Source organism: Eriocheir sinensis, chromosome 9 (assembly GCF_024679095.1).
Source record: "Eriocheir sinensis breed Jianghai 21 chromosome 9, ASM2467909v1, whole genome shotgun sequence".
Taxonomy (NCBI): domain Eukaryota; kingdom Metazoa; phylum Arthropoda; class Malacostraca; order Decapoda; family Varunidae; genus Eriocheir; species Eriocheir sinensis.
This window is the reverse complement of record NC_066517.1, coordinates 1,645,113-1,658,442: the sequence shown is the minus strand read 5'-3', so window position 1 is coordinate 1,658,442 and position 13,330 is coordinate 1,645,113. Positions and strand designations below refer to the sequence as shown.

Genomic DNA, 13,330 nt, shown 5'->3' with positions numbered 1-13,330 from the left:
GAAACGAGGGCTACGAGAAGGCTGCCTGCTTGAGGGATTTGACCTGCCTGACAGCCTGGGGCCTGGGGAGAGTGGGGAAAAGCAAACGACACATGAGGAGCAGATAAAAGCGCCTCGATATTGATGAGCAGATGAAAGCAACTCACTATTCAGTTTACTCCCGACGCAGCGAAGTGACGGTCGATTCTATATTTGAAGGAGTTGATAGTATTCGCATTTACTACTTCTGAAGGAAGATTGTTCCAGTGACGGATGACTCGGTTTGAAAAGAAACTCCTTCCGATGTCTGTGTTACATCGACTAGACTGAATGGGTAAACCGTTATTTCTAGTTCTTAGGTTGGTTTGCAATTCAAAGAAATTGGAGTAATCGACGTTATTGAATTTTTTTAGATACTTGAAGACTTGAATCATATCTCCTCGTAGGCGTCTTTTCTCCAATGTAAAGAGATTGAGTCGCTTGAGTCGTTCCTCGTACGGTTGAGCCCTTAAGGTTGGTATCGTTTTCGTGGCGCGTCGTTGAATCCTTTCCAGTAAAGAGGAGGAGGAAGAAGAAGAGGAGAACGAAGAGGAGGAGAAGAAGAGGAGAACGAAGAGGAGGAGGAGGAGGAGGAGGAGGAGGAGGAGGAGGAGGAGGAAGAAGAGAACGAAGAAAAGGAGGAGGAGGAACAAGAGGAAAACGAAAAGAAGGCGGAGGAGGAGGAAGAAGAGGAGAACGAAGAGGAAGAGAAGAAGGAGGAGGAGGAAGAGGAGAAGGACGAAGAAAAGGACGAAAATGAAGAAAAATAAACAAAACAAAACAGAAAAAGAGATATATTAAAAAAAAACACCACCACCACCACCACTATGACCAAACGAAGGAAAGGATAAAAGATGAAGTATAAAAATAACAACATTGAAACTAAACCAGACAACAAAACAAAGAAAATTCTCACCGCCCCAAACAACAGACGAAGAGAAGGATGGAAACGAGGAAGAAAAGTATAAGGGAAAAAAAAACAGATCGAAATATTGCAGAAAGCCAAACACGAAGAAGTAGTGAGAGGAGGAGGAGGAGGAGGAGGAAGAGGAGGAGCGAGAGGAAAACGAAGAGAAAGAAGCGAACGAAGAAAAGGAAGAGAAGGATTGAAATGTAGAAGAAAAGTGAAGCGAATAAAAACAGACCGAAATAAAACAGGAATCAAAACACGAAGGAGGAGGAGGAAGAGGAGGAGAAGGAGGAAGAGAAGGAGGAAGAGGATGAGGGAGAGGAGGAGAAGGACGAGCATGAAGAAAACAAAAAGAGGAATGGAAATGAAAAAAAGGATGGCGAATAAAAAGACTAAAATCAAAACACAAAGGAAGAGGAGGAGGAGGAAGAAGTGGAGGAGGAGGAGGAGGAGGAGGAGGAACAAAAAAGAGAACACAAAGGCAGAACAAACAACAGCAGACCTGTTGGTCCTCACGAGGCTGTTTGTAACAAGCTACACTAACTATCTATTCAAAGGTGGAAGATGAAGGACAGCAAAGGCGAAGGTCAAAGCTGGCAGGAAAGGAAAAAGAACCATGCAGCATGGAAAAACTGCATGGAAATTATGTAGGAAAGTGGAAAGAACTACCATTACTGCTACCACTAACCGGGCGATAAAAACGGACAAGGACACAAGAACTTAACGTTATTATGACAATGAGTAATATCTTAGTTGCTGGTTGGATTCAAAACACTTGTCTAATCTATTCTTGAAGGCCGTAACTGTTGTACTATCAACGACATCACAGGGTAGAGAGTTCCAAACATTAACAACTCGATTGAAGAAGAAGTGTTTAGCTTCGTGCGACGAGAATCTTTTACCACTTATCTTCAAATTGTGATTTCTTGTTCTATTTGATCGATCAATTGTGAAGTAATCTTCCGCATTAATATCACTAAATCCTTTAAACATTTTAAACACTTCTATTAGATCGCATCAATTTTTTGTTTTGATAGGCTGAATAAATTTACTTTTTTAAGCCTTTGTTCATACGATAAATTTCTCAACCTAGGAATCATCTTTGTTACTCTTCGTTGAACCCGTTCCAACTTTTCTGTCTTTTCTGTAATAGGGAGACCAAAACTGTACACAGTATTCTAGATGGAGTCGAACCAACGAATTATTTTGTTGCCTGGCTTGCGCCGGTGGTAGGCATTCTTCCCGGTGGGGGCTCAGATGGTCGGCCCGCTTTCTTCCAGGTAAGCCCATATCGCCCAGCCCGTCTGGGCGAGGCGAGTGTTTATAGTGGCGCCCATATGCATTGGCTCATGCTGCCCCCGGACTCGTTCTTCTTTCGCCCACGGCTTCCTAGAGTCCGGGTTGATGGGTACTTTGTGACAGCATGTAGTAGTCGGCCACTCGGCGGTTGACACTGAAAAGTGAGCGGTAAAGCGTGAGGAACCCGCGTCGTCCATCACGCGGCGAATGTGGGTCCAGTACGCTACCAGTTCGGCCACCGCCTACCCTAAAGTTTTAATATTACTTTTTCCGATTTATTATTAAAGACTCGTCCGATGAAGCCAACCAATTCGTTTGCAGTTTTAACTACCTCTGAACAATGCTGACCGGGCTTTAAATCGCTTGATATAGTGATTCCAAGATCCTTTTCTTTACTCACTGCAGAAAGTTGTTGGCCATTCATTACGTACCGAACGCGATTGTTATTGTTTCCGATGTGTAACACTTTACATTTGTCAACGTTAAATTTCATTTGCCATTGATTGGCCCAACGTGCAAGTCGATCTAGATCTGATTGTAAAGCTTCTTCGTCGAGTGTCGCAGTTACTTTACTAGCAATTTTTGTGTCATCAGCAAATGTTGATACTTTGCAAGTAGGAGGAGGAGGAGAATGAAGACAACAAAGAGGAATAGAAATGAAGAAAGGGACAGCGAATAAAAACAGACCAATATGCAACAGAAAACAAGACACGAAGAAGGAGGAGGAGGAGGAGGAGGAGGAGGAGGAGGAACAAGAGAAAAAACGAAAGAGAAGAACGAGAATGTAGAGAACGGAGAAGAAGAAAAATAAAACCAATAAGAACTGACCAAAACACAACACAGAACATATCAAACAGGAAGGAGGAGGAGGAGGAGGGAGAGGAAGGGAGAGAGCAGACCAGAGAGAAGAAAGAGAATAAAGAAGTAAGACTGGTATAGGGACAAAATAAGATAGAAAAAAACTAAATCAGAAAAAAACTAAGTCAGCCCATCGCCGCTTAAGCCTCCCAGCCTCTACTCTCCCAGCGCGCGTTGTCGAGAGCCTGGACTCCGGCGTGACGCTCATTTCCATTTAATTAAGCACTTCAAAAACGCGGCGAGGAGTGGCTGGGATGAGAGAGAGGGGGGGGAGAGAGAGAGAGAGAGAGAGAGAGAGAGAGAGAGAGAGAGAGAGAGAGAGAGAGAGAGAGAGAGAGAGAGAGAGAGAGAGAGAGAGAGAGAGAGAGAGAGAGAGAGATTAAATATTAATAGTAAGCTTTTTTTTCTAATTTCGTGTTGAATAAAAGTGTGTGTGTGTGTTTAAAAATTCTCTCTCTCTCTCTCTCTCTCATCCCTATGCTATCCAACCCCTTATGCAAGAGATAAGGGGAGACAAGACTTCCCGACCCAATAATTGATTTTCCAAAACATATTTAGAATTATTCTATATGTTGTTATAAACGTTATAACTAATAAAAACGGTATAGAAAACATTTGCTGGTGGGAACAGGCAACGGTACGTGCCTATGTGCTGGAGGGCGTGTTGCCGCGCGTCAGGGGCTAGCGTAAAACTCACCCTTATTTACTCGTCTAGGACGTCTGATTCTTCTATTAACGTTACTTCAATAACGCCATCAGAAGCGGAAAAGATGTGGAGGATATGAAACGGAACATATATGCAACTCTGAAGCACTGCAGGAGCACGGACTAAAAAAAAAACATGGCAGCTGCCCTGTAGGGAGCACTTCATGGTGTTTCTACCAGAGGGCAGTGGCAAATGATGAGGTTCCTGGACCGCATGAAGAACATGTCAACCTATATATGGGAGGATGTGCTATCCCACGTAATGCCTGTGTACCAACGACCTGCGAGGAGTGAACTAGTACAGATATGCAGAGGCTGTACGCTAAATGTTAATGAGAGTCTGCACAGTGTCATTTGGAGTGGTTTGCCAAAGCCTAAGTACTTTCCACGGAAAGTTGGAAAATTTCGTTTAGTCGGGGCAACATCTGTGGTCATATGCCGGAGGGAGACAGGAGGGGGAAGGAATTATAGGAGAAGGGAACAGATCCCAGGAGACGGGACACAACCCCCGATTAATACCTGGTACCCATTCACTGCTGGGTGGACAGGGGCGTAGGGTATCGGAAAAGCCGTCCAAATTTTTCCACTCCACCCGGGAGTCGAACCCGGGCTCTCTCGATTGTGAGCCGAGTGTGCTAACCACTGCACCACGAAGGCTCCGCTTTCCAAGGAAAAGAGTTGAATATAGTGTAGGAGCAGTTGTCACGAAGTTCAACTTTGGGAAAGGGTTGCTGAAGTGGAAGGGCTTGGTAATGTTGGGAAAGCCATAGCTGAAAAATTGGACTTGAAACGGGTGAAAATCATGGAGAAGCGTGAAAGAGTGAAACAGGAAAGAATACAGAAGAGACAAAAGAAGCCTGAAGAGGAAAAAATTAAGATACAAGAAGAAGGAATCACATAAGAGGCGGGAGAACTCTAGCTGGCTGTGCTTGCTGGGTTACAGGAAATGTTTAGTCTGTTTCATTTTTACTTGTATTTTGAGCAATAAATGGATATAATTTAGTATTATATCACCTAGCCTTAACAAAGAATAGTTACTTGTGAATTATAGGCAATTCAGATGAAGTAAAAGAGAGATTCAGATGAAGTACAAGAGAAGCTAACAGACAAAATACTTTGACGCCCAATATCTCAGAATCAGTTCCTTCGCATTAGGAAAATCGTCAACAACCCAAAACCTGTTATATACACTTAAGAATTGGGCCATCTATTGCCTTCAACACAACACCCTCAGATTTTTTCATTTCCTTTATATGTAAGAGAAAAATAATAGTTATTGAGAAAACATGCGGCAGTAGAGCCACACCGAGATTTCTGTATATATTTTTTTTAATGTAAAAAAAATCAAATTAAAATTAAGCATACGGAGAGTGCTGTGCTATAGGCTCATATTGAACAATTAATGTCCCAAGTTTCATTTCTGTAGGAGCAATATTAAGGTCGTACAGATGGTACTCATGGCATGACATGACATATGACATGAGCAAGACATAACATGATGACAACTTTCTGATTCATGGAGAAGAAAGAAAGCCAGAAGTAGAAATGATATGGCAAGTTTCCACTCTTAATTCACAATAACAGTTTGGCGAATAAAAAAAATAGTCTTGTCTCCCTTAATAAAAACACTAAGTGACAGCATCCCCTATTTTCTTAAACGTAAATAACAGAAAGTGAGGTAAATCGCATCGCCTCTGCCTATAACTAAGGATTTATAGGGAGATATTTTCAAACGCTTCCGCCTCCCACCAATTATTTCTTAAGGCCGAAGAGGAAGTTAATCGTGGTCTCAAGTTAGCTTTACACATTCAAGGTACAGAAGCCTTATCAAACTACCCCTGGAAATGCTCCCCACAACTCCCACGAAAGTCAAATGTTTGTGTGCCCGCGCGTCGAAATGCTTAAGAATATGACCCCCACCTCTTCGACCTTTCACATCAACTCTTTCCAAAGGCAGAAAAGGAGATCAGTCGGGTTTTATGAGTGCTTCTTAAGGTTCACGGTATAGAAGAAGGGTCAGACTACCACCAGGGTCATAAAACTACCCCTGGAAACGCACGCCACAACTCCTACGAAACCCATGTCAAATGCGTGTGCTGGGGCGTCGATAGTTTAAGAATAGGACCCATAGAGTAGAACAGCAATTTGATTTCTCTTTCTTCTTCATCCTCCATATTAAGATCTATGTATCAAGCTATAGGTCAATGGGAAGTGAGTGGGTATCTTCCGAGACCTGTCCGGTTATAACTTGAAGAAGGAAGAAAAGGAGACGGGTGTGCAAGAGATAGATAAGAAGACTAAACGTGCTAATGGAAATCTAAGAGGAGGAGGAGAAAGAAGAGGACGAGGAGGTGGAAAAGGAGGAGGATGTGAGGGAAGTGAAATAAAAACTAAACTTACTCAGGAAACGCAAGGATGAGGAGGAGGAAAAGGAGGTTGATGTAGAAGATAAGGAGGAGAAAAAGTTAACCTGCTAAAGAAAGAGAAAGAAGAGAAAAGGAGCATAATGTAGAAGAGATATGAGGAAAACTTAACCGACTCAGAGAAGAGGAAGAGAAGGAGGAGGAGAAAAAGGAAAATAATGCAGAAGAGAAAGAAGAGAAAACTTAACCGGCTCAGAGAAGAGGAAGAAGAGGAGAAAAGGAAGATGTGGAAAAAACAAGAGGAAGAAGAAAAGGAGGAGGAGGAAAGAGATGAAGAGGAGGAGGGAAAGGAGAAGGAGAGATTGAAGACGAGGTGAAAATGACAAGCTAACATTTAGACGAATATAAATGTAAGAGAAGGAGGAGGAGGAGGAGGAGGAGGAGGAGTAGGAGGAGGAGGAGGAGGAGGAGGAGGAAAAAGACTGACAGAGAAGTGATGAAAAGAAACTACGAATGAAAGAAGCAATTTACAGCAAGAGAGAGAGAGAGAGAGAGAGAGAGAGAGAGAGAGAGAGAAACCTGACGGAGACCTGTCCATCACCAGCATGGAAAAGGCTGACCTGCTGGCCTGTCACTTCAGTCAAAAGATGACAACCCAGGAACCAGACAGGCAGCCGCCCACCCTCCCCCAACTCATCGCCTCAAGACTAGAGTGTGTGCTAATCTCTGCGGACGCTGTCAGGAGACATCTGAGGGGCGTCAACACTAGGAAGGCACCAGGCCCTGACATCGTCAGTCCATACTTATGCGGCGATGCTCCGATGAGCTCAACAGCCCCCTCGCCCAGATCTTCCGGCGATGCCTGCAGAGCGAGGTGTGGCCTGCGCAGTGGAAGGAGGCCAGAGTTACACCCGTACACAAGAAAAAATCCAGGTCTGAGCCAGGCAATTACAGGCCAATATCACTCCTCCCAATCATCAGCAAGATATTTGAGAGGATCATCGGGGACCAATTGACATCCTTCCTCGAGGAAAACCACCTGCAGTCACCGAAGCAGTTTGGTTTTCGGAAAGGCAACTCTACCTCCGACCTCCTCCTTCTCCTCTCAAAGTCCTGGCCTGACGCCCTTGATGACGGCCACCCCTCTCTCGTGATTGCCCTGGATATAGCTGGCGCGTTCGACTCCGTTTGGCACCGCGGTCTGACGGCGAAGCTACAGCAACTAGGCATCACGGGGGACCTGCTGCGCCTGCTCTCAAACTACCTGTTAGGCAGGAGCCTCCACGTAGCAGTCAACGGAAGCACCTCGACCAGCTTCCCGGTGGAGGCCTCCGTTCCACAGGGGTCCGTCCTTGGACCTATTCTGTGGAACATATACTTTAACGACCTCCTGCAAACCATCCCGGCAGCAAGCGCCTACGCCGACGACTGCACCCTCTCCAGAACATACAAGAGGGAGGAAGCCCAGGACGTGATAGAGTCCGTCAACAGACAGTTGGCAGACATAATGGCCTGGGGAAAGAGGTGGTAAGTCAGGTTTGACCCTGACAAAACCCAGGCCATGGTAATATTACGTTCTCGGGAGGACGCGAGGCAGCTCCACGGCAGGCTGAGATTCGGGAATGACACCATCCCTCTGCAGTCCAGCGTCGACATCCTGGGCGTGGAGGTGGACTCCCAGCTGCGGTTCGACCGTCACCTTGAAAGGATGGCGCATAAAGCCTCCCATAAGGTGAACCTCCTGCGCCGCATGAAGAACCTCCTCGACGCTGAGGGCCTGAACACCCTCTATAAGGCACAAGTCCGTCCAGTGATGGAGTATGCACCGCTCACCTGGATGGCCAGCGCCCGCTGCCACCTCAACCTGCTGGACAAGGTGCAGAGGAGGGCTGAACGCCTCATCAACGGCACCCAGCACCACCGACCGAGCCAGTGGGAGACAGCGGCAACAACATCGACGACAACAACAACAACAACCACACGAGGGACGGGCAAGACCAGCCACGAACCAGCTGAACAGCCTGGAGCACCGTCGCTGCGTCGCTGCCCTGACGGTGCTACACAAGGCACAAGTGGGCCTAGTGCCCCACCTGACGGACCTGAGGGCTACCTGGAGGAGGTCTGAGCGCAGCACGAGAACGGTGCTGAGCAACGCCTCCCTCCTAGAAGTGCCAATGGCCCGCTCCAGCACCCACCAACGTGCCTTCTCCATCGCAGCGGTGGTGTGGTGGAACAATCTCACTGCTGATGTGGACGTGACGCAACTGTCCACTCAGCAGATGAAGGTTACGTCCCACAGGTGGCTACTCCTACACCCACCGTAAAAAGCGTAAATGTAAACGCTTGCAAATAATTTACAAACATGTATGTAGTTGTAACCTCGGCAGAAGCTTTTAAATAGCTCCCCAACGGGCCGGGGGAACTTTAGCTTAGAAAAATAATATTGCCATGTACTAATGTACTGAACATGTTAAAATAAAAGAGAGAGAGAGAGAGAGAGAGAGAGAGAGAGAGAGAGAGAGAGAGAGAGAGAGAGAGAGAGAGAGAGAGAGAGAGAGAGAGAGAGAGAGAGAGAGAGAGAGAGAGAGAGAGAGAGAGACCAGGGGGGTGAGCCTAGCTGAAAAGGTTACCAATTCTTACGTGTACCATCACATTGGGCATGGGTCCAAATCAAAGGATCTGGAGGTCTGCCGGGTGCCCCGTGGTGGGTGTGGCTACTAGGGGGTTGAAATGGCACCCAAAATATCAGCTATATCAGCCCAAAGGGTAACCACTCGAAACCACTCTGTTTAATCGGCACCATCTCCACATCTTTGGAATATGGGTGCCAGACATTTTCACTGGTGGGTGGGGTCCGCCAGACACAAAATATCGGAGTCAGAAATTGAGCTAGATCAGCTCATCGAGTAACCCAGTGAAACGCTGTAAAATGTTCAGCACATCCCCCTGTATAAAACACAACCCGTGCCAGAAATTTTCATTGATTGGCTACCCCCGCCAGAAGCCCCCATAGGGGTGACCCCCCCTACTGAGCTAGATCAGCTCACTGAGTAACCCAATGAAACTTGTTGTAAAATGTTCAGCACATCCCCCTGTATAAAACACAACCAGTGCCAGAAATTTTCATTGATTGGTTACCCTCGCCAGAAGCCCCCATAGGGGTGACCCCCCCACCCATACTGAGATAAATCAGTTCCTTGAGTAACCCAATGAAACTTGCTGTAAAATGTTCAGCACATCTCCCTGAATAAAAACAACAACCAATGCCAGAAATTTTCATTGGTTGGTTACACCCGCCAGAAGCGTAACGTACACGTTCTAGAGAACTCTTTGCCCCCACCCTCTGGCTCCAGTCTACCCTGCCCCTCTCCTGAACTCTCATTCACTCTATGCTTCACTTCTTTCTCCTCCCCCCCTAACATCATCTCCGAGAGTGTGAAGCCCTCCAGCCCACATCTCTTCTCCCAGTGTATGCTAGACTTGTTCCACTTCGTCCCCTGTCCCGCCCACTCATATACCTTGCGCGCCCACCTATTCTCACTCATCTTAGCCTGACTTTGTACCCTAAAACTGCTTTACCTATTCTTTCCTCAAAGGTACTCCAGCCTACTTACCCTTTTCAGCTAGGCTCACCCCTCTGGGCTCCTGCTCGAGAGAGAGAGAGAGAGAGAGAGAGAGAGAGAGAGAGAGAGAGAGAGAGAGAGAGAGAGAGAGAGAGAGAGAGAGAGAGAGAGAGAGAGAGAGAGAGAGAGAGAGAGAGAGAATTACATAATAATTAGGTTTCTTCGTCCAAATGCTTCCAAGTGGGAAAGAGGCGGAGGAGGAGGAGGAGGAGGAGGAGGAGGCTTTGAATGTCTATGTTATGAATTTAATGCTTTTTTTCTTCAATTTTATAGTTCGTGTTTTATTTCTTTCTATCTCTTCCTTCTTTTCCTTTCATCTGCTTCCTTCTTTCCTCCTCCTCCTCTTCCTCGTCCTCTTCCTCCTCCTCCTCCTCCTCCTCCTCCTCCTCCAAAAACGCGTCAACATGCCAGTCTTCTCTTCCTTTTTAATCTTCTTCTTTTCCTCTTTCTCCTCTTTTTCGTATCCTTATTACTTCCACCTCCTATTTATAACTCCTCCTCCTCCTCCTCCTCCTCCTCTTCTTCTTCCATTTTTCTCTTTCACTTCCTGTTTCTCTTTCTTTTCCTTCCTCTTTCGCTTTCTTTCCCTTCCTCTTCCTCTTTCCCTTCTTCCATTTCCCATTCGTCTTTCTCTTTCCCGTTTGTCTTCCTCTTTCCCTTCCTTTTCCTCTTCTAATTCTTCTCCCTCTTTCCCTTCCTCTTCCTCTTTCCCTTCTCCCTTTTCCCATTCGTTTTTCTCTTTCCCTTCGTCTTCCTCTTTCCCTTCCTCCTCCTCCTCTTTCCCTCCCCCGCTTCTTCCCCCTCTTCCTCTTCCTTTTCCTTCCTCTTATTCTTTCCCTCCCCCGCTCCTTCCCCCCTTTTCCTCTTTCTTCCTCTTCCTTTTCCCTCCTCTTATTCTTTCCCTCCCTCGCTCCTTCCCCCCTTTTCCTCTTTCTTCCTCTTCCTTTTCCCTCCTCTTATTCTTTCCCTCCCTCGCTCCTTCCCCCTCTTCCTCTTTCTTCCTCTTCCTTTTCCTTCCTCTTATTCTTTCCCTCCCCCGCTCTTTCCCCCCTCTTCCTCTTTCTTTCTCTTCCTTTTCCTTCCTCTTATTCTTTCCATCCTCCGATTCCTCCCCCTCTTCCTCTTTCTTCCTCTTCCTTTTCCTTCCTCTTATTCTTCCTCCCCGCTGCTTCCCCCCTCTTTCTCTTTCTTTTTCTTCCTTTTCCTCTTCCTCTTTCTCTTTCCCTCCCCCGCTGCTTCCCCCCTCTTCCTCTTTCTTTCTTTTCCTTTTCCTCTTTCTCTTTCCCTTCTTCTTTTTTCCCATTCACTCACTTCCTCCTCCTCCTCCTCCTCCTCCTCCTCCTCCTCCCTCCTCCTCTGTTAACACGTCACTCTTTAACGCGACGAAAGCGTAAATAAAAGGAGATGTCCTTGGATACGCACGCACGCACGCACGATCTCTCTCTCTCTCTCTCTCTCTTTCACACACACACACACACACACACACACACACACACACAGAGAGAGAGAGAGAGAGAGAGAGAGAGAGAGAGAGAGAGAGAGAGAGAGAGAGAGAGAGAGAGAGAGAGAGAGAGAGAGAGAGAGAGAGAGAGAGAGAGAGAGAGAGAGAGAGAGATTTGAAGGGAAGGAGGGGAAGAGAGGGAAGGAGAGATGAAGAGAAAGGGAGGGGAAGAGGAGGGGAAGGAGAGGGGAGATGAGGGGAGGAAAGGAGAATAGACAAAGAGGAATAAAAGTGAGGAGAGGGAGAGTGGATAATACTTGTTTGCGTGTAAAGATGGGAAGAGGGGAGGCTGTGTGTGTGTGTGTGTGTGTGTGTGTGTGTGTGTGTGTGTGTGTGTGTGTGTGTGTGTTTAGGACTTGCTCAGAATCGACCCGCCTCCCCAATCACACACACACACACACACACACACACACACAAACGTAAATAAAACAAATACCCAAAAAATTATCTTAAAAACGAGACTATTAGAGAGAGAGAGAGAGAGAGAGAGAGAGAGAGAGAGAGAGAGAGAGAGAGAGAGAGAGAGAGACAAAGGGGCAATATTAAGGTCATTTCAGGCCATAAACCTTCCCTGGCCGGCGTAATAATGCGTTGACAACCTTGGCGAGGCATAGAAAACGCAAAACTGGACCCCGTCGCTCACACCACACCAATGACTCGATTCACAGGAGCGGTTTTCTCATGCGCGGTAAATTTGGCGCGCGGTAGATTGTCGAGGGCAAGTCTACACACGAACGTTTTTTTTTTCCCACGCGGTTCGTCTATCTGTTTGCCTAGCTAGCACTCTATCAATCAATCAGTCCTTCTTAATAAAACAGTAGATTTCCATAGGATTTTAACACGCGAGGATGCAAGTAGAGGGTGAATCTCTGCCGCGCGGGAATCTTGCCGCGCGGAACTTCATGTACGTATTTCTAAACCGTGCGATTTTTTACCCGCGCGTGAAAAAAACGATAGTGTGAAGCAAACTTTAGGGGCGACTTGTGAAGAATGGGAAAAAAGGCGAACTGCAATAACCAGGGCGGCGAGAGGCGATGAAAGGCTGCGAATATTTATAGCTGGCTTAATAATGGCGGCGGCGGCGGTGGCGGCGGTGGCGGTGGTGATGGTGGTGGTGGTGGTGGTGGTGAAAATAAGGACTGTAAAACTAATAATAATAATAATGATGATAAACAATAATAATGAGACAAGAAGAAAAGAAGAAAAAGAAAAAAATGAAGAAAAAGAAGAGAAAGAAAGAAAAGAAAAAGAAGAAGAGGAAGAAGAAGAAGAAACGAAAGAAGAAAAAGACGAACATGAAGAATAAGAAGAACAGGAACAAGAGATAAACGATGAAAGAAAGAAAGAAAGAAGAAGAAACAAAAGAACAAGAACACGAAGGAGACGAAAAGGAAAAAGAAAAAGAAGAAAAAGAAGAACCATCAAGAAACAGGGTAAGAAGACAAGGGAAGGAGAAAGAAGAAGAAGAAGAAGAAGGGAGAGAGTGACAAGGACGAATGAGAAGGAGGATGGGAAGAAAAGGAGAAGGGACGAAAAATGAGAGAAAGGAGAGATAAGAAAAAAATTGAGCGAAGAAGGAGAGAGAGAGAGAGAGAGAGAGAGAGAGAGAGAGAGAGAGAGAGAGAGAGAGAGAGAGAGAGAGAGAGAGAGAGAGAGAGAGAGAGAGAGAGAGAGAGAGAGAGAGAGAGAGAGAGAGAGAGAGAGAGAGAGAGAGAGAGAGAGAATGAAGAGGAGAAGAAGAGGTGGAGGAAAGAGGAGAGATAAAAGAGGAGGAAGAAGGAGGGGAGGAAAATAAAAGAGGAAGATGGAATTGGAGGAGGGAAAGATGAGAGGAAGAAATTACAAGGAGGAAAAATATAATAAGAAGGAGAAAGGAGGAGAGACGAGGAGGAGGAGAGGGAAGGGAGAGATAAAAGAGGAAGAAGGAGGAGGAAAATTAAGAGGAAATTGGAGGAAGGGAAGGGAACGAAAAATGACACGAAGAAATTACATGGAGGAAAGATGAGAGAAGGAAGAAGAAGAAGAGGAGGAGGAGGAGGAGGAGGAAAGGAGA

At 46.1% G+C, this 13,330-nt stretch overlaps 1 long non-coding RNA gene across 1 annotated transcript in view; it reads right to left on the bottom strand.

The window, feature by feature from the left end:
* Nucleotides 1-9,800, bottom strand: part of LOC126995821 (uncharacterized) — a 14,536-nt gene extending 4,736 nt beyond the window's left edge. The window contains exon 1 of the long non-coding RNA XR_007750736.1: nucleotides 9,768-9,800. This is a non-coding gene — a long non-coding RNA (uncharacterized LOC126995821). The remainder of the gene's footprint in view (nucleotides 1-9,767) is intronic.
* Nucleotides 9,801-13,330: the final 3,530 nt, after the last annotated feature.